The 21,721-nt window shown below is 38.4% G+C and overlaps 1 protein-coding gene across 2 annotated transcripts in view; it reads left to right on the forward strand.

Moving 5' to 3' along the window:
* The first annotated feature begins 441 nt into the window (after positions 1–441).
* PRICKLE1 (prickle planar cell polarity protein 1) overlaps positions 442–21,721 on the forward strand; it is a 97,211-nt gene continuing 75,931 nt past the window's right edge. For both annotated transcript variants that reach the window (XM_039882264.1, XM_039882266.1), the window contains exon 1: positions 442–574. The gene's annotated coding sequence lies outside the window, so the exon portion shown is untranslated. The remainder of the gene's footprint in view (positions 575–21,721) is intronic.

A 21,721-nucleotide genomic window follows, 5' to 3' on the forward strand; every position in this document is an offset into this window, starting at 1 on the left:
AATCGAGGGCGGGGGGAGAGGAGATGACCTAGCTGCACTTGAGAACCTGGGCTGCGCCTGGTTAACCCGCCCCCAGCTCAGCCCTGCCCGTTGCGCGCGGAGTCAGTCCTGCCCAGCGGGCCGCACGCTCGCCCTCTTGCCTCGCCACTGGGAGTCAGGCATTGACCCCGCCTTGGGGGCCGAGCAGGGGTGCGCGTGGGCGCGCCGAGCTGCCTGGATCCCGCCGCGGTGTCCGCGCTCCGCGTTTTCGCTCCCGCCGGGCCGAGGGCGGGGTGCGCGGCGGCGCGGCGGCGCGGGGCTCGGAGTCGGAGCGCACTCCCCCTGCAGCCGGCTGCCAGCGCCGCGTCCCTCTCGCGGCCGGCGCCGCCCGACAGCGCGCCCCGGGACGTGTCAGCCTCGCGCCGCCTGCACTGACTTCCCGGAGGGGCGCCGCGACCTGCACGGCGACTTTCTGGACTCTGGATGGTTCGCGGGCTGCCCACCTTCGCCCACCCCTGAAGCCACGGACCGCAGCCCCGCAGCCCCGGCGCGGCGCCGAGGACCGTCCAGTCGAGTTCCCTGTCCTTTGCGCGGGGTGAGTGGCAGCCCGGCTCCAGGCGGGCTCTGCAGAGGGTCTGCGGTCGCGGCGGCGGGGAGCGAGCACCGCAGGGGAAGGGCCGGACATCTTCGGTGTCACTGCTCACTGAGGGACGCGCAGGAGGCGGGGGTGGGGATTGTGACACCCAGAGTCCAGACTGGGTTGGTGTGGCAGAAAATAAGGGAGAAGGTCACAGTCTGTTTGTTGGGCTAAGTAGACAGTGAAAGCAGATATTGGGCTGCAGCACCAAGAGGGCTTCAGATAGGCTGCCCGCATGGCTCCTGTTTGCTGCATCACAGCCAACTCTTCCCTTGATTCTCTCCTGCGTGGAAACCCGTTCAATGGCCCGAGTTGGGGCGATGCTGGCGCAGGGAAGCGAGGGTGCGTTGGCATGTGTCTGCGGTTTAGGATCGCCCGTCACCTACTGGCGTCGGGAAGGAGGGTACCGATTCTTTCCTAAGGCTCTAGGAAGAGGGCCGATTGCTTTTTGGCAGGGGGTGCATTAGCTCCCCGCCCCTTTCCAATCCGGGCGAAGGTGTTTTCTGAATGTAGCACGTATATAGGAAAGAATGGGAGCGTCTTCTTCTCTTTAGGCAGAAAAAGTTGAAGAAACTGGGCATGTTAATGATTAGCAGGACTAGGACTCCGGATGCAGCAGAAAGCTGTTAAATTTTCATTGCCCTCTAAGAAAAACAAACGACATCGCCAGTGACTATTGGCAGTGCCGTGTTATTTTGGGACTTTGGGGAAATTGTCCACAGATTGTCTTTGGGAGGCTGAAGAACGAGGTGGGGATGGGGGAAAGACAGCTGGCACTGCACTGGGTTCCAGCTTGCCTAAAGAGGATTCAGAACCACAAGCCAAACACGTTTGCTTGCTGATTTTACAAAGCGGACGCGAGGCAGAACTGCAGCCATGAGCAAGGTGAAGAACACACCATGGGAACCTGCTTAAGAAAAGAACATCTTGTCTCTCTGGAAGAGTTCAGATGCATTCGTGCTATAAAAAGCATATATATGTAGAGAGAGAGGGAGAGAGGGAGAGAGAGAGAGCGGGAGAGAGAGAGAGAAGAGATAGAGAGCGAGAGTGAGAGCGAGAGAGAGAACGAGAGAGAGAGNGAGAGAGAGGCGTTTAGGATGGAATTTATGAAGGACAAACTATACTTAATGAAATTGTCTCTGTGCACACCGGACAGTTTTGTCTACCTCTTCATTTTAATCAGTATTTCAGAAGGCCGTGTCTGCAGTTGATGTTATATAATTGATGGGATTCACCATCAGATATTTTTAAATGTACTTTTGGAGTGAAAGGAACTTCCTTCTGTCCTTTCAGATAGGCCCAAGGTATAGATGGGTGAGGGTTTGCTGAATGTTTGCCCAGATCCAGCTCCAGATGTGTGAGCTCAGCTGTTGCCTGTCACTTAGGTGACAACTGGCCTTTTTCCACTAAGCCTCTGCTGTCTCCATTATCTTCAGTGAAGTGTCAATGTTCAGCCGCCTTCTATTATCAGGAATGGACTGTAGCCCCTTGGGAGGCAGCAGCCTTGTTTGACCATCCCCAACAATATGTCTGTTTTCAGGATCTGGGAAGAAAAAAAAAATCCCATGACAGCAAGATAGATACATTTTGAATTAAGCACCAACTTAATCCAAAGATTCTGCTTTAATCAAGACAGCTCTGGAAGGATGATGCAATATTTGTCAAGTCCTTTTCTCTGGAATAATATTTACTCCCACCAGGGGATTTTAAACTTAAACAGCAGCCATTTATCTTGCTGTCTGGTGGGGCCTGGTTCAGTTTGCCTCCAATGTGGTCCTAGCCTAGATGGCTGGGCTTGGCCTGGGACAGAAATCTGTCATTGTAGCCCAGCTGGAGCCTGAAGAAAGCAAAATACAGCACCTGCTGGTACCAGAGGGTTTCTAAATGCCATCAACTGGCGAGTCAGGAAACACAGAAGGAGATATTTTACAAGCTCTTCCAGAAATGTTTATACAAAGGATTTAAAGGTTAACAATGCATGTGCTCTACATATTAAAACTAAAAGATGCTAGAAATAAATGGACGTTACCCACAGTCAAGAGTTAGCACACTTGCTGACTAACTTGAAAAATCTGTTTTAATACGTCATGCTAACAATAGTGACTCATTCTTGTGAATAAGTCTAGGTAGAAGGAAATGAGGAAGGAGAGAGGGAAGGAGAGAGGGAAGCGGGGGAAGGAGGGAGAAAAAACTGGATGGTACATAGAGGTAGCCATATTGATGTGAGCAAATGGGTTTAGTAAATTAATTTTTCCATCCTTAATTTGTTACTAATTGGTACTAAATTAAGCCTACTGGTTTATAAGTTTTTAAAAGAAACGTGATATATTTTACTAAAATGACAGATTTAAACAGTTCTGCCGGTAATACCAATGAAACTTTAAAAGTTTATCATGTTTTTATAATCAAGAACCATGGAACCACCATTTGTCTCCATAATAAAGGAGGTTGTAATGAGTCAGCTTGGGTCACCGAAATAAAATCTAATATCATCAGGGGAGAAAAAAAAAACCTTATAGGTTTAATAGCTAAACTATTAAATGTGGGTAAAAGGTTCTGGTTGTTTCCAAAAGCCTCTCTGATGATGAATCTGAAAAGACATAAAAGAAGAGGTTAAATTTTGAAGTTTCTTTAATTAAGGATTTTAAAAAGTAAGCTGAAATCCAAGTTTTAAAAAATGACATTGTAACATAACTTCTCTAAAACCTTTTATAATGACTTAATAATAACAAAACACAGAATTGAGTATTATAAGTGACTGTTCATAATACTCATAAAATGGAACAAATATTTTTAAAATTCCTTCCAGTAATTAAGTAACTCTTAGTTACTTATAGTTTAAGTAATATACCTATAGTTTAGATTGCCCAATATAGTTTTCAGGAAAGATCATCAACACAGGTATTCTAGTTATTGTAGTTACTTTCCTGGTTAGTCTTTTACAAAGAATAAAATTTTCTTTTTAAAGAAGGAACGTAATTTTAAAAATTAGAGTGATTCTCATCTGTGTCTAGAAATATAAAGATGTCACTTGACCAGGATAGACTTCTTCCACTTAGAAAAACAGCTCTCTTATTTCCCTTCACTTTATGTAAAATAATATCAATTGTTGAACTCTTACTAGTGTAAGAATATTCAATTTGCTTAAATCTAGGGGCAATTATTCCACAATAAAGAGGAGTTAGGAAAATGAATGAGCTATCTTTCTTGGTTGGTTGGTTGGGTGGATGGTTGGGTGGGTGGGTAGGTGGCTGGCTAGTTCGTGTTTTAAGGAACCATTACCGCTTTTTCTTGTGGTCACAGAATAAAGCATTACCAGATTGTGCACTAATATCTTAGGAGGTTGGTGCGAACAAATGAGTTGGGAGAGGAAAATACAATAATCTGGGTGCCAAGTCCTACACTGGTGCAGTTCCTTGAAACCTCAGGCAGCACGTGGAGCCAGCGTTCCAGAACAGAGTACTCGGGACCAAGATGGCAACAGGGAAACTTCAGCAGCCCCTGCTTCTGGATTTCTCCACTGCTAGACACACATGAGTATAGTGCCTAAGCTCCCCCAGTAACAAGTAATTACACATTCTTGTCTATGGCCATGCTGTACTGAAGCCAAGGATGTTAACTGCATGTGTGTTGGTGAAGCAACATTTTGGCACAGTGGGAAAGGACTGGCCTGGCATTGCATGGGGATCCACTTATACCTTCGTTTCCCCCATTCCCCCTCTGCTGAAGGAGAGATGGTGGGAAGAGACATTCTTCACAAGTTGGAGCATGCTGATGTCATGACACTTCTGGCGCGGCGATACGACAGAATAATCGGATCATTTTTCTGCGTGCCAGAATGACACGATTTTTCCAAGAACCATTCCTGAGCCAGTGGTACATTGGCACTGTTTCCAGTTACTAGGGGGGATCAAACCTCTCAACAAGAATGTAATAATTCTTCTTGTGTCTCTGTCTTGTGTGCACATTTGAGCTAAATTCTAACTGCATTTTGGTCTTCTGTAGGGACTTCTCTGTAGGAACGAGAATGATTGCCCAGCCTGAACTGATTAGATCCTTCTAGGTTCATTTCTTTATAAAGAGAGATTTTAAATTTAAAATAAAAATAAAAATGTCAGAAAGGCAGAAGAAAATGTAAACATTTTAAAATTTAGAGAGATAAACTACCGAGTAGCTGTCATTTACCTTTACTTAGCTTTTCTCCGCCTGTCCATAAGTTTGGTCCTAAGTGAGCCTAAAAAACAACTGACCAATTAAACTGCAGTTGTATTTTTCTTACTGGTAGATTTGGGGTGAACTCTTGGGAGAGATGCCTTTCATTTCTAGTGGATTACACTGCAGGAGAAAAAAGTTAGGGCTGTGTTATTTCAGTTGTTCTAGTGCTGATGTCATGTACTCCTTTCTAAGAGTTTTGTCCCAATTGCTGATTTATAGCACCCACCAGCTTTTGCTTTGTGTATGCTTCTCTCTGTTTCCTTCTTTTCTCTTTGGGTCTCTGGAAAGAAAGCTTTGTCGATAAGACAGTGAAAATATTGCAGTCAGATGCAGACCCATAAGTAGACTCCTCTGAGCAGCGTGCTTTAACTCAGCTGCCCTTCTTTTATCTGAGGCACAGATCCCACAGCTCGCAATTATGGTCTTTGACTTTGGTAACAATTCTGTTTGAAATGTTTCCAATTACATACAATATTGGCGGCATGTAGCAGCTGCATGCCAAAAAGCATTTCGAAGTGTGTTCCAAGAATCAGGCTGTGATTGCTTTTAATTTAAATAAAGGCTATTTGGTTTCCTGTGAAGTTTTTTATAACCACCTTCTCCCTCACCTCCACCCCGCCAATTTTTGTTGCCTTTAAGAAAAAAAGTTCGATATAAAGTAGCCACCACTTGATGTGATGGTTTTCTAGGATAGACGTTTGCTATGAGCAGACATACCTGAACTATTCAATAAAAGAAATTTGAAAGAAACATTGTACAGCAGTTTAGAGTTCCCCAAAGAAGAAAAGGGGAAAAGTTTATCTGATAGTATATTTTAAGTAGTTAATGTTTTCAAGTTTTTCCCCTTCCTTTTATAGGGATCTATTATTATAATTATATTTTTAGGTCACTGGAGATTATTTGGTGCACTGTCTTTCCTTCATATTCCATGAACATGTGTTAAAAACACATTGAAAGGGTACAGAAAGGTCAGTGAGAAAATTCTTAAAATGAGCAGGGAGAGAAAGCAGCAAATAATTTCACCATTTCACAGGAACCAAACCCTCCATATTTGACCCTTCCGTGGACTTGAAATCTCCTAACACTGAAAGCTTTTAAAATAGTAGTGGTTTAAATCTTTTAATAGGTACCAGATATACTTGACTTATTAAATCCGAAAATAAGAAAATATACACTCTCAGGGCTTGGAGTGAAGAGACTGGTTACAGGACTGGAGAGTTCTGTTTCTAGGATGGTTTGTTGGCCCATTTGAAACATAACACCTAGAGCTAGAGGCTATCCAATAGCGAGGTGCTAAGATGGTCCTAATTAAGGTGTTTTCACATAGGCTCTTTCAATCCTGGCAAAAATATCCTATGGAATATAGTGCTTCTTTGGGTTGAACAGTAGTTGACTTGCATAAATGCCAACATCTCTTCTGGCATTTTTGGAAATTCTCCATCATGTAATAAATAGTGCTGTATAATCCAAATTTGTAAATGCCATGTTTCATGTAGCCCCTGTAGAGACAGCTGAAATTAACCCAGGTTGCAGGCATCATTGAGATCCTGGAGGTTACGTTACTGCCTAGATCCAAGGAACGACCCTAATGAACCATAGTGGAGGCCTTTGATCAAATCTAGGAGAAGGTGTGAGGTTAGCCTTAGTATAGCAGTGTACTGTGAAGCAGTGCCCACCAACCAATGCTTAGACATTTCTTTTATCCTTGGAAACTGTCTTTCAATTAAGCAAACCTTCTTAGAGGAAATTTGCTCAGCTCGAGGTAAAATGAGGTTTATGTTGCTTTACCAGCTGAGCACCCCAGCCTGCCAGACACTTGCCCTACACAGGCCCATTGCTATAGTGACAAAACCCACAGTAACTACGGTTGAAATAGAAAGTCTATTAAAACCCTTTTCTATGTTGGCCAGCTCCTGTGCCCTCGTTAAAATGCTGTCTTCTTGATGTGCACACGCTCATGCACGTGCGCGCGCATGCACAAACACACACACACACACACACACATACACACACCACTCTTTCAGTCTAATAATAGGAAACTGACTTAAACCACGTTATAATTTAACTAAAGGCATTTATACTTTTTTTCTTTTATCTCACTGATAAGCAAATAATATGGTGATCTTCTGAAGAAACTTGTAACTTGTTAAACGTAATTGATATTTCCAACTGTTATTTATATACTCGAATAATCTAAATTATTCGAGTGAAGATCTGAAAAAGAGCTAGATAGTATGGCATTCGTTTTGCTTTAAAACATCTCTTCCAAACAATTTAGGGAATGGTTAGATTTTATATAAGATGACTGCTTAGTGCTTAGTGCTCTAGTGTTGAAATACTTGTTATAATGTGTGTCAAAGAGATGGCATTTTAAATTCTTCTGTGACTATGTAATTAATAAGTGTGTTCAGTGCTTGAGATATATGCATGTTACATAATTTTTAGAGAGAGATAAAGCAATGTCTGAAGTATATTAGAGAGTCACAGATGTTTCTTGTAAGGAAATACATGTGCTCCAAAGGAATTTTGAACTGCTTTCTGATGCTTAGCTTTGTTCATTGCAAGGATCATGTGAATAATTTCATTGAGTTGCCTTAGTTCTTATTTACACAAGCCTTGAGAAAGGAGTTGAAGTGATAAATAACTTGCCCCCTTGCCTAGTTCTGAAATGCTTTATTTAGCCTTTTATGTTTTTGTGAATGTGGAGGGAGGGAATAAAATATACAGAGAAGATGTTTGTGTTTAACTAAGTTAATCATATACATTCTCTTTGTGGACCTTCTGTAAGCTTAAACAGCTTAGCAGGCTGATAGCCAAAAACATGTCCTCAAATACTGCCAAAAGCATTAAAAGAAGACCAGGATTACTTCATATTGAAGTACTGGAAATGAATTTTTTTTAAACTTCTGTATTTTAAGGAAGAAACCTGAAAAATCACACTCTTCTTTTCCCTTCCTTACCCACGGAAACCAAAATTATTATTTATTAAGGTGGTGAAATAAGACACTGATGGGAATAATATTTGTGTGGGAGTGTTTTTAACTAGTTTGATTTGTCTGGTTAAACAGGGATCAACCAGGTTACTCTGGTATATAATGGGTCTTTTTGTTGTGGTTGTTATTTATATGTTTGTGTTGCCTGTAGACACTGGCTTTCTTACCTTGGTTCAGTAACTTTTGGCCAAATACTTGTTCATTTATCTTCTATATTCTTGAGCAGAAATTCAAGAATAGATAGTAGCGATGAGGTATAACAGTGAAGGAAAAGATTATTTTTCTGTAGTCTTTCTGAAAATCAGAAAACTTGGACTATAGTACAATAACTGTGATTTCAAGTCAATCTCTCGGCCTCTCTCAGCCTCGGTTCCTCATATATAAAGTGAGGGAATCAGGCTAGATCAGTACATGTTAACCAAAAGTTTGCATCATAAACACCTATAGAGCTTTTTCAAAATGCAAATACATAGAGATTTTTAAGGCAGTAGGTTTGGGGTGGGGTCTTGCACATTTAATTAGAAAAAGCTCCTCAGGTAATTTAATGCACAGCTGGTTAAGAGCCACTAAATTAGATGACCTCTAAGATTACCTTCCATTTCTAAATTTTATGTTTCTAATCCTAGTAGACTGAACGCCCTTCCTCCCTTCCTTCCTTTCTTTTTCCTTCCTTCCTCCCTTCCTTCATTTCTTTCTTCTTTCCTTTCTTTCTTTTTTGTTCATTCATTCATTCATACATTCTTAACAGCTATGTTCGTTCCTAGTGTTGCTGTCAAAATATTATAGATATTTTTATCCAATTCCAGGAAGATCTGTGTCCTCTGCTCCTATGAGTAGATGGTGATTAATGTGTGGGCAGAACCATGTTCTCTGCGTACCCGTCGTCTTACATAACGCCTGGCGCGTCATGGACGCGTGGCAACTACAGAGAGCCTGAAAGTCGGGACATTTTTTGAAAATGTAATATTAGTTATGCTTTCAAGTAATATGTTTTTTGTCAACCTCTAGACACCTTTCAGGTAAAGTACCTCCAAACTTAAAACAATAGGTATAACCGTTTATCTGAAAAACAACATAACTACATTATTTTCTTTGTTTCCAGACTTTCAGGATACTCTAGTGTATCGATTGTATTTTTTTCCAAATTAACAATTGGTCTCATTGATTTAACTATGGAGGTACTTCACCTGAGAAGATAGCTAGAGGTTGACCAAAAAGAAAAAGATATCGAGCACATTATACTTAAAAGTATAATTAACATACTGTTGAAAAATAGTTTACCCTATGAAAAACATAGATTGTCCTATGTTTCCTTACTTTTTGGGCTCCTGCGTTTGTTCAAATGTCTAATTTTCTGTTGTCATCTTAATGTGTGGCCATGTAAGAAACGGTCCCAAACATATCACCCTAAAGGTTTCAAAGCTTATCTGAAAAATGTACAACTTTATTATAATTTTAAGTCTTATTTTTAAATATTTTGAATTACAAAGATAAAAATTTTAAATGGATCTTTATTAATACAAGTTCTTAATAAAGTGTGTGTGTGATTAAGCCCTTTGTTTTTCTCAACGAAAATGCTGATTCCCATTTTTTTGGTTTAGCGAGGCAATTTTTAACAAGTTAATTATAATTATTTTTCATAGCCAGCAATTATTCTGAACCTTCTACCATCATGATTCCCTATCATATCTTTCATAACACATAAGATTCTTTAAAACTGTCCACATCCATACTGTCCAGAGGTTCATTTCTACAATATATGTATTTTTTGTTCTAGACACTAAGATAAATCAGAGGGTCACAATAAAATATGATAAGCACCCTCTCCATTTTTTTCATAATAACTGTTATGTATCTGAAAGTTTTATTATCAAGCATTGGAAAATTCTGTTGTATAGTTTTTGCGGAAATTGATTAAAATGGTTTGTTGCTCATTGTGTTTCTTTGCTTTTTCGTCTTCAGTCTGAAAATTTGGGTTATTTCCTATCATTATCCATTATCACCACTGCTGTAGAGCATAAAGAGACAAAAGAAAAAGAACTTAAACCTGTCAGTACTACTACCAGTTGTGTCCTACATAGTGCAAACAAAAGGAGAAATTTGATACTTGCCGAGCTTACTTGAGCTTTTCGTTGTCGTACATGCCATTCTTGGTGGGGGAGGTTGTTGTTTTGTTTTGTTTGTTTTTTAATTAAAAGAACTTTAAAACTTGGATAATGTCCAATTTCTTATGCACTTCTTCTCTGTGTAGGCATGACTAGTAGCAAAGTCAGCTAGCTTCAGCTCTTTTTTCCCTCTTATATGCCCATTGCCAAGTCAAATAATCATCGCCTCAGAGTGGAAATTTCTACCTGAATTATCTCCTTGGGTTGTTAGCACAGTATAGCTGGAGAACTCCTTTAGTTATTATGTGAAGAGATACTGTGAGGCATTTTAGTCAGAAAAATAGATTAAGTTGTATATACAGGGTTTAAGGATCATTAGAGAGAAATTGAGAGCTGGTTCAAGTATTGTATAAAGGCTTATTATTTGTAGGTTTCACTTTCCTGAAGTTTACCTCTAATCTCCTTGTTTGTGCTGTACATCAAGCTAATATAAAAAGACACATGTAGGTTTTTCCAGGTGGGCTCGTGGCTCGCTCCATCATTTTAGGTCTCTGCTCAAAAGTCATCTGACATCAGGGAGGCCTTCCTGATCACCCTACATAAAATAGCAGCACCCCTGCCTTCCCTCAGACACTACCCAGCACTCCTGATACCCTTTAACCTGTTTTACTTTTCTCCATAGCACTTATCACAATGTAACAGATATTTACTTATACAGCTCTCTGTTCCATGAAGAAGTCTATATGCTGTGTTTTCTACTGCTTTATCTCCAATCTTAGATCATGCCTGGCATAGAGTAGGTGCTTAATAAATATCTGCAGAATGAATTACTACAGAAATATAAGGAGCTAACTATGCTTCGAATGGGAGCACCACCTTCCCAATCTAATAATATGTGGTATTGAGCAGATTAGAGAGTTTTAAGCTTATATCCTCATTCTTGTAATAGGACTATAAAGTTAGCAAATGGCCATCTTCATTTTGCAGAGTAAGCATTTGTGGACCATTTAAAACTTATATATAAAGTAAAGACAAATAGAAACCGGTATTTTGTTTCTACCTGAGTGAAAATTTCCAGAATAGAGATTTTTGTTGTTGTTTGGGGGGTTTTCTGTTTTTTTGTTTGTTTGTTTTTGTAGCTGGAGGGGAATTTCTGAGCTGTTTCCCCACTTATTCAAATAAAGCCAGAGAAATTGATAGAATATGAGGAAAGTGACTGATCAAACATTCCTCTTCTTTCTCTCCACCACAAAGTGATCAATGAAATGTAATCGTATAGCAAACGGATGCCATGTTAATAGAAGTAAGATTGAATATTTGCAGCAAGGAAGCTGTGTGACTTCCCTCCATTGAAAAAAATAGAGGCAGTATCTTCAGACAGACTTGTGGTGTTGCCCTGTCAGTTAGAACAAAGATGACAGTCTTTCACTCACGAAATCCTGACTTAAATTCCAAAGGTGAAAAGCTAATCCTCTAAGTGATTTCAACCAGCTTGGTAGGAAACCTAGTTGCTTGAAATTATTATTTTAATGTCTCAGTTTCCAGGGTTAGATTGGCAATGAGTCAGCTTTCCTATTAAGGGGCTGAGCCAATTTATTTGTCCAGAAATTATCGTGTTTTAACTCGGGGGTTCTTTACTAATAATAAGGCTAATACCTTTGAAGTGCACAAAGCACTTTCAGATTCATCTCATTTACCTTCACTGCAGTCTGTGTGGAGGTCTAACCAAGGTTATCCCCAATTTACTGATGAAGAAGCTGCCTGTTAGTTCAAGGTGCAGTTTCCTAAGGAGCTTTGGTTTGGTCATTTACTGTTCAGTTTTTAGAAAGAAAAGATAAGAAAGAGAGGGAAAATAAGCAAGTACTTGTAAATTGATATAAAATTGTTTGATGATGTTTTATTATTTTGTAAATTTGCCATGTATCTTTGTTCCATGTTAATGTTTTTAGATAACCTCTCCTACTACTAACTTGCATGTGATCTTGGATAAGTCACTTAATTTTCTAGACTTTTTACCTACTCTGTGCCTCAGTTTCCTCAATTATAAAGTGAGTGGCCTAACGACTTTTTAGGCTCAAAATTTCTAATTCTGAAATACTGGATTTGGAGGCTGTAATGTCAGGGGTAGAGATAATAAATTGGAGCTGCTATTATTTTTTTATTATTATTATCATCACAGCCTAAGTCTCTAACTAGAATTATTTAACGATCTATCCAAAATTATTCATATTAGCCAGGTGTGACTTTAAAAAATGGTCTCTTTATTTATGATTCAGTGTGGCCAATTCAAAATTCAACAAAATCTATGTTTTAAAGACTAAGAGAATATACACTTTCCCTTACTAAAAGTCTGGTTTAATAGGTTACATTATAGCTCAATATGAGGAGCTAAAAAAATACAGTAATATTAAGAGCAAATTATTAATCTGATGTAGTTACAACAATGGTATACTTATATTCATACTAAAAATTACAAATGTGAATGCTGTGTTTATGCACAGGAAATGTAGAAATTTTAAAAAGTAGAACTCAAAGCGGTATGTTCACTTACTTATGTAATCAATAGTGATTATAACTTTGTCTAAAATATGTGTGTTCATTGACTAAATTTGAATTAATTTCGGAAGCTTTAGAGAACTCAACATCCATTTTAGTTATGTTCCTAATATTTTTTAAAACCGTAATAATATTCTTATCTCCACCTCTCTCCAAATAAAAGCTGATGTAAATATGCAATAAATGGTGAAACTCTTTCTGTATTAATCTTAAATGTTGGCATATGTCACCATACCTACTGGCCTGGGTGTTCCATTTTTGCAGCACTGTGATTAATTAAATCACTAACTTTTAAGCACATTCTCAGGACCTTGGATCTTGTTCACATTCTAATTAGGCTGAGCCCGAAGTTACAAATGGCCCACCGGGAGATGTTATAGCATCTGTATTATATCTAAGAAGATGGAGTATGTGAATTGTTCGGATGAACATGGCAATGAGCAGTGACGCATCTCCCTGCAGATTCGTAAGTGACTGTGAAGTGCTGTTTCTATAGGAAGGACTGTATAAATGTGACATTAATAATCACCAGTTTGAATCTGGGTCACTTCAGCCATGACTCAAAGATCAAACGCTATCAGATGGTAATGAGTGTGTGAAAGTACTGCAGGAAGATGTTCCATTTCTTAATGACACCTTTGTGGGCCTTCTCAGCAGACTGTTAGAGGGTGGAATCAAAATAAAGGCGCACATGTCCCTTGGTCTGGAGGCCAGCCCTCCAGGTCACAGTTGGCATACTTTCGTAGAGATGTTTTAGGAACAATTCACAGCGGTTTCGGTTATTATAGCTCCTCAAATGGTTATACAGAACCTTTCATCTTCTGCCTCTTTTCCTGACCATTTAGTCACTTCAGAGTGATAGCAGCTCTTTTGCATAATCTCTGCTGTCTTTTCTCTGCAAAGGAGAAATTGCACTTACAGATAAATGCATGTTAACCATTTAGCGTTAAACTCTCCCAGTCTTATTTCCATTTGGGGGCATCATTTTTATTTTAACGCAACTTATGGAGCCCCTGTGGTTGGCCAGGCACTGTGTTAGGCTCTGAGAATACACTCACTAAATAAGAGGGGTTCCTGTCTTGAAAGAGTTTCCTATTTTGTAGAGAAGGAAGGCATTTAAGCATTTACTTGCAAAAAATTGTGATAGAGGCAGGAATAGAGAAATGTACTAGATATAATAGTGGCATAAAGGCAGAAGTTATTTGTTCTGTGCTGATTGTTAAGGAAGGCTTCCAAGAGGAGGAGATGGTTGAGCTGGCTATTAATGACTGAAGAGGAGTTGGCCAAGCCATTAAATTGGAGAATGACCTAGTCTAGGCAAAAAGAAAATTGTGGGCAAAGGCAGGAAACGTGAGACAAACATGATGCTCAGTGAATTGCAAGTCTTTGTATTTGGCTCTAAGATTAATTGTGCTCTTGGTCATGGACTTATTGCCACCTTTATAAAACTTTAGTTTCAATCAGAAATAAGATATGAATTTTGACAACTTTAGTTGTGGTTCTGTCTTTTTTCTGTGGTTGACTTTAAACTTCTGAATAAGAGCTCTCTATTCTCCTCCTTAAACATTGCTTCTACCTGGCCAATCCACCAGGTATTTACACTTGTGTCTTTTCATTGTTACGTTGGAATAATCTAAAGTTGTTTACTCATCAGTTGCCCTGCCAGATTTCAATTTCAGCCTCAAGTGTTTAGACAACATTATATGATGAGTGTTATACTTTTATGACATTTGCTTTAGCACTGTTAGAGCTTTCCATGAAAGCTAATGGTTGGGAAAAAAGAAGCCTGAATGTCACCAAGTGGCCACCAGATGTGTTTTATTGTGTTGGTATCTCTGTTTCGTTTTTATAAAAACTCTTTTTTAAGCTTAAAAAACCTTACAAAGCAGAAATAGCAGACAATAGAGTCATAGGAGCTGAACTATTTTCTTCATTTCCTGATTGTTATTTCTTGAACTCCTGTTTTAAAAACTATGATTCAGCTGAAAGAATCCATAACAATATAAAGTACTGTACTTTTAAAAACAAATCATTATGTTTTCTTTTTTTTTCCTTTTCAAAGATATACTCACTTCTTAGGTTGTAAAGTGCCCTTGTGTTTCAATATGTGGCTCTTCAACGTAGTGATATGATAATTGTGATTTAACATCTTTTGGAATTTCTGCCATCTAATTGTTCATTGAGCAATCAGTATGTTTTCAGGCAGTCTGTCTGGCGTGTGATAAATATTTTGTAGCATATGCAGTTGAACATGCCAATTTCAAAGGGCTTTACAAGCTTTAATTAATTTTCGCAGCAACCAGATGCACTCTACTTTATTAATGGGAAATCCACAGACAGTGGAAATCAGAGTGTTTCCTCGATTCATCTAGCAAGGTGGTTTTCAAAGTTTTGGATAGCCAAACACTTCTCTCACACACAAGATTATCTGGAACCCCGGCATGGAGAGTAGGACTGCTCTTGTTGGAAGGCAGAAAAGGGATTTGTTATAGGGCTATCAGAGTTATAAAAAAAAAAAATACAAAAAAAAAACCAAAAACCCACCCAAGATGCAAAATTTGAATTCCAGACAAATGATAATTTTTAGTATAAGTATGTTTCAAATATTACAAGTCCTTAAAGCAATATTGGTTGCCTAACTGAAATTCAGATTTACCTGGGCATCGTATATCTACCTGACACCTTGGAACTCCTGGTGTAGCCCCACTATCAATGCCCTTGTCTCCTCCCCAGCCACATGGGGGTCCTGGTTCCTTGAACGCAGTTCGAAAACCACAGATAGAAGAAATCTAAACAGATGCTGAGTGATAACTAATAATACATTTCTCTTTTCAATCTACATTTGGGGGAATAGTATCATAACTTCCTTGACTATGTTAAAAATCCCCATGATCATGTATTCATTGCTGCACATGGTAATTTTAAAGAATTATTGCCTTTGCTTTGCCTTTCTTTTTTCTTAGGATAAAATACTTTAGTCTCCCAAACTTTGGGAGCAATGTTTGTTAAGTCACCTGTTTGTAGATGTCAACAACTTAATTCCTTTGATTAAGGAGAACTGATGGTATAACCAGGATTGCAGGTTGGCCAAATCAAGTCCATATGTAAAAAGAAAAATGGATGGGAGCTCATGACTGTGATTCTGAAGCAACCCAGGGAGAGGTGTCACACAGGGGCTGATCCTTGTCTTTTGGTCTAGTTGGCATGTACATGTTTTAGTGGCCCTGGCTTGAGGACAATACCCATTAAAGTAATTGGGTTACTCCAGTATTTTAAAGCAGCCCTTGGATATTATTTTCGTTTCTCAAGCCATCTTGTCTGTGGAGTATTCTTATTTATTTGGCCTTATATTTCTCAGTGTAACTGAATACAGTCTGATTAGCAATCAGAAGCCACTAAGTTTGTTTAGGATCAAACAATGCTTCAATACCCAAGGGACCCTCTGGATTAACTGATGAAAAAGAATTTTTAAAAAATATACAGGAAACTGAGGACCCTCTTCTGGATCTATGGAAACCTAGGTGCTTTGAGTTTGAAGCCCTGCATGGGTGGCCTGCTAACTCTATGTTTTTTGTACTTGCAAAATGTTAGTAGTGGTTTATTTCTTAGTGGTTAGATTAAGAATGGGTATGATTTTATTTTTTGACCCTCTTTCAATTTTTCCAAAATTTGTGCTATAAGTGTGTTACTTTTAAAATAAGAAAAACAAATATTAGTGATATATTTTAAACATTTCTTGGGGGAGGGGGAAGCCCATAAACAATGTTTCCATGTTTAAATGTTCCAAAATATAGACAATCATCTGGGGTATTAACTTTTTTATTTTGCAAATGCCTATATATCTTTGAAGGTTGATTGTAATGTGAAATCTACCCAAATTGTTTTCACTTAAAATTTACCTCTCATTCATTCATTTGTTTATTCATTCATCAAATACTTATTGAAGAAACGTAATATAGACATATTCCTGTGCATCATGAGAAAGGGGGTGGTAGATAGAATGAAAAGGAAAGGGAAATCTAAAGATAGGACTTCACTATGTAGTGGGGCTGGGCTGGGGATGCACTTGTTCACACAGATACACCTGAAATGGGGAGGAAAAGGGATTGGCCTCAATTAGCAAATGAGCCCTCTCATGCAGTGAGGGTAAGTGACTTTTCAGGAGGCTATGTGTCCCATCAGTACTTGAAGAATCAGATCACCAGGGGTCATCTTACACCATAAGAACAAGTGCAAACTCCCATCCCAGGAGCTGAATGGATCTCAAAAGCTATCAAAATCCCTGGTTGTTTCCATTACACAAGACCTGGGACCTGGAGTCCATCTGCTTCTCACTGCCAGCTTTAGATACAAACTGGATTTGTGCTGGATGGCTTCACCCTCCCCTAGGCTGGTGTCAGGGATTTTGCTTTTAATCAACTATGTAACATGAGCTACAGGGACATTTTCTTTTTTCTATTACATTTTTTAAAATTCTCTTGGGGCAAGAAATAGCCTGTAATTTTATTTTTAGAATACCTCTTCATAAAATCCCTTTTACTGATCTTTTTATGACTCTGAAACTCATACCAAATCTATAATATGGAAAAGCCCAAAATATTTGTATTTTTTGTTTTAAAATATTAACACGTGCAAAAAATTACCTATTTGTTATGTTTACCTCCTTTCACAGTCCAAACAGGCTACATTTTACTCTGCATTTCTCAGTGACCAGATGAAGGTGGAATTTAACAGAGCATTTGTGGGAATTTGCATAATAAAACCTAGGAAATTAAAGTTTTTATTTGCTAAGACAATCTTGGGAGTAAAGGTTAAATTCACACAAACTGTTGCATACTAAATTAAACTGGGTTATTGCTAACAATATGTAAATTTTGTGAAAAAAATCTCCGAAATATAAAAAACAATTACTTTAAAATAAAACTAAGTATTTTCTCCTTTAATTGTATATGTTATAGTTTATAGAATAATTTTCAAGAACTTAGTGAATATGGAATTTTTCACTTGTTAAGATGCACATTTGGATTTAGACATCTATAGAAATAAATATTAAAGAACTTTCTTAAACTTTTATTTTTCTTATGAATAAACTGGATATTTTCTAGAAAGAAAAATATAAATGCCATTCACAGTTGCCTAATCATAATTCTGGGAGCTGTTGAAATGAAATAAGTGTCTTGATCAGTTGAGTTGATGGACGGAATTTTATCTAAAACTTGGACAGCTTCTTTCACACCTTAGGACTGCTGTGATTTTTATCACAAAATCACATCATACCCCATTTGCAAGGCCACTTAAGCATGGACTATGGCAATTGTTTAACAGTGCATAGTAAAACTTAAATAATTTATAACTCATGGAGGAGAACTGTATCCAGTTGAAACTTCCATGGTAATTCAGGTAGGTGGATGGACATAACCACCCAGGTGTCTTGGAACTATTCCAGTTTGAATTGGCTAATGAGCTCATAAGCTGAGGCCCCCTTTGCTGTGCCTCTCTTACTAGTTTACTTGTCTATTAGCTCAGTGCCACCTAACATCATGCTAGGACATTGATTTCACATTGATTCGCAAAGAAATGCCTTGTGTCACATAGTGCCTATCTAGTATATAGCACGTATCTTCTGCAGGACTCTGTTTTCAGAATCTGTGCTGTTCAGCTGATGACCTAATCTTTCGGCTGTACCTGCCAGAGCAGACTGTCCAGTGCCACACAGCCCATCTTAAACATGAACCTTGGTGGAGTGATGCAGTTCCATTATCGATCCATCTGTTTTGGGGATTACATCACCACAAAGGAGTTAATTTGTCTTGTTTTGAGGGTCACGTTTAATTGCATAGGTCAGCAAAGGATGATAAATGACTGCTTTTTATTTTTCCCAAGTCTGTGCCTCACTTTTTCTCTAGACTGCTGAACAGAACAGTCAGTTTCCTTAATCGGCACAGCTGGTACCATAAGAATGACATACAAGCAGAAAAAGGCTACTGCTATCTAAAATCTGAGTTAACCAGTCCAGAAAGTTAAATATGGAATATTCTTAAACCGACTTGCTCATAGAAAGCCTCCCACATCCAACAGGAAGAAAGAAAGCACTAGATGGCAGTCTTAAACAAACTTGAAATGACCTTTCCTCTCTTAAAACGAATGCATTATCTAAAAGCAGTCCTTTCTGTTCCAAACGTACTTGAATTTGAACTCTACTTTATAAAAATTGCAAATCTGAGAGCATTGTGAAGTTTATGTCACATTATAGAATTTTGTTTTAATTAACATTGATTCTTTATACTAGAAGGCCCGTTGCTGAACTGACTTATTTGTGGAGTTATTTTAATGCCCATTTTAACTTTACACTTTAAAATGTTGTCAGAGAGTTTTTTTAGAATTTAAAAACTAGAAAAAATTATGGCATGTTTATAAAGTAAAAAAGCTATTCAGCTATTAAAAATACAGAGGTAAAATCTTATGATTTTTCAGGATATATTTAAGTGGAAAGAGTAGATGATAAAATAGTAAAGGGTATAATCACTGAGAGAGAACAGTGTATACTCATCTGTGTTAGTGTTTGTATGTCTATGTTGATCTCTGGGAGATGAGATTATAGATTTTTTCTTTCTGCTTATTATTTTTCTACCAAAAACTATATATGTTTTTGCAGTATAATAGACTTTTTAAAATGTACATAATAGAGTTAAATTGTCTTCCTGATCTGAGATGAGCTTCTTGAATATACTGTCATTTCATTTTTTTTGATCAAGTATATTTGCCACCCTACCTTGTATACTTTCTCATATTATATCTGTTAGTATTTATACTGTGGGATTTTCGTCATTTAAAATAATGCAAAAAGTATTCAAGTCCCAAAGTATAGTGAAAACAGATACTATACATATTAGCAAATTCTGTACAGATCTCAAAGATGATTTATATGTTTAATTTATTTTCTTTAGTTTCATCTCCATGTGGGTGCTTATTGGACCAGGTTCTATGCACGATGAACATTTAACGAACATTTATTAAGCATCAAAGATGGGCAAATCACAAATTATAAATATTGGTTTGTAAGATTGGAGGTGAAGTTTCGTAGGGGTTATAATCAGTTTCACAGTGTGCTATTCCTCATCCGTGTGCCTGTTGGGGGTGGGGTGGGGAGTAGGGGGTGGGAGATGTAAAGAGGAGTACATATCCCACCTATCTTCTGATAACTCTTACACTTCTTACCTACCTTCCGTTTTGGACCTTGATGTCATTTGGAATTAATGTCCCATTATTATACAGAGAAAAGTGTGACTAAAAATAATTGAAGCATTTTTAAAAATTAATAATGGCAATACACTAAAAGGTTAATTCCATTTGGGAAATACTCAGAAACTATCTGGTAAGGCTGAAAATTTCTATACCAGACTGTATCCTAGTAACTTTTATAAGGAAAGCTCTGAAAGGGCAATTCCATTCAGAAAGGGTCAGTGTAGACTTTGGGAGATATTAGAGATTATGAAAAAGGGTATCCTACCCTAGCAGAATGCATGGTACAAAATAGATATTCAGAATATATTTGTTCATCAATTGATTGAGTTCATCAGGAGCATTTTTGGTATACAGTGGATTATTTGGACCGACAACTTTTATATACTTGATACTAAAGCCTTTAGAGAAGGGTTTTAGTAAGTCTAAATCTGCTGAATGTGTCCTTATGTTGATTCCTCCATAAGGCAAGTTGGTACCATTGCAAATAATTATTGAATAGTAATAATAATCTCTTTGTCCCTCACATACAGAAATTGGAATAGTAAGATTAGCCAACCCTTTGGAAAGGATGACATGCAGATTTATCTAGTTCATTCAGCCTCATATCTCCATCACAGTACTCAACACATATTATAATTCATCTCTTCATATTTTATCTTCTGCACACTGAACTTTGAGATCCTCGAGAACAACTATGGATTACTCATGTTTTATTATTTGTATCAAGCATATAATAAGGACTTAAAATTTTTTACTTGATGAGTAAATAAATGTTTCTCAAACTTAAAGCTAAGTTTGGTACACCAGACCTTGATGACTGTGTCGTCCACTGTGAGAGTCACTGTCCATTTCTGTGTCTCTGGTGCCTGGCTGAAAACAGCACCAAATGTTTGATAAGTAAACAGAGAGAGAAAGAAATGAGTTTAAGGGGGAGTCTTAAATTTAATTAAAGCTTCGGAATTGAAGAATGCTTTTACACGCATTCTCATTTAATCCTGGTAACAAACTGTGAGTTGATTGTCTCCTTTTATAAATGAAGAATCAGGCTCCAAATGGTTGAGACAATACCTCTGAGTCACGCAGTTACTAAATGGCAGCATGATTAGATCCCAAGTCCTCTTCTACAAGTCCAGTACACTCTTGTTTCTGTTTGCTGAAATCAACTCTTAGAGTACCAATGCTGAGACACTATCATGCAGTCTCCTCCCCCTCCAGATGCTCAGTTTGCCATTGTCCATCCTAAAACCTATCCACCATCTACATCTATTCTTCTGGGTTAGTAGCTTCAAAAACACCTGGCTATCCAAACTGAAAACTTGGACGTTATCCTCAACTCCTCTTTTCACATTCATTCAGCCAGAAGTCCCATCTAACTTACCTCCTGGACATTTCTGGGCCCAGCCATCCTCTTCTCTCCAAGATTCTATCTTTTACCTTAGTGCACTAATCCATCATCCAGGCTTCCAGTCTCCAGTTTTGCCTTCACACTACAGAATGATCTATCCAGAATGAAAATCTGACTATGCCATTCCTTTGTTCAAATTGTGCTGCCCCTATGAGCCCTCTGTGGCCTGGCTGTCCCACCCCTTAAGGCATCTTCCTCTAGTTTCTTTCTTACCTTTAAGCATCTAGCAACATAGGCTAGATTAGAGTGTTGCTTAAGTTGTCTTTTCCCAGGGTAGAGCTACATTTTTCTTCTCTTGTCCCTTACTGTGGCTCATTGTAGGTGAATATAGTAGCTGCAGAATCAGACTTTAAAGCAAGAGACTTGGGGAAAAGCTCCCTAGAGGTAGTCATAGTTTTTCCATCATTTCCTTTCATACAGTACTTTTCACCAGCCTCTGGGATCCTGAGTTCAGAGCCAGTTTACAAAGAAAGAAGCTAGGGAAACTGCCTATGGATGAAAAGCAAAGAACAAAAGAAAGCAGATGTAAACAAATGCACACAACAAATGGGTAAAACCATAGGTCTAGCCAAGCTCTTCCACTGAG

Source organism: Pteropus medius, unplaced genomic scaffold (genome assembly GCF_902729225.1).
Source record: "Pteropus medius unplaced genomic scaffold, Ma_sr-lr_union100, whole genome shotgun sequence".
Lineage (NCBI taxonomy): Eukaryota > Metazoa > Chordata > Mammalia > Chiroptera > Pteropodidae > Pteropus > Pteropus medius.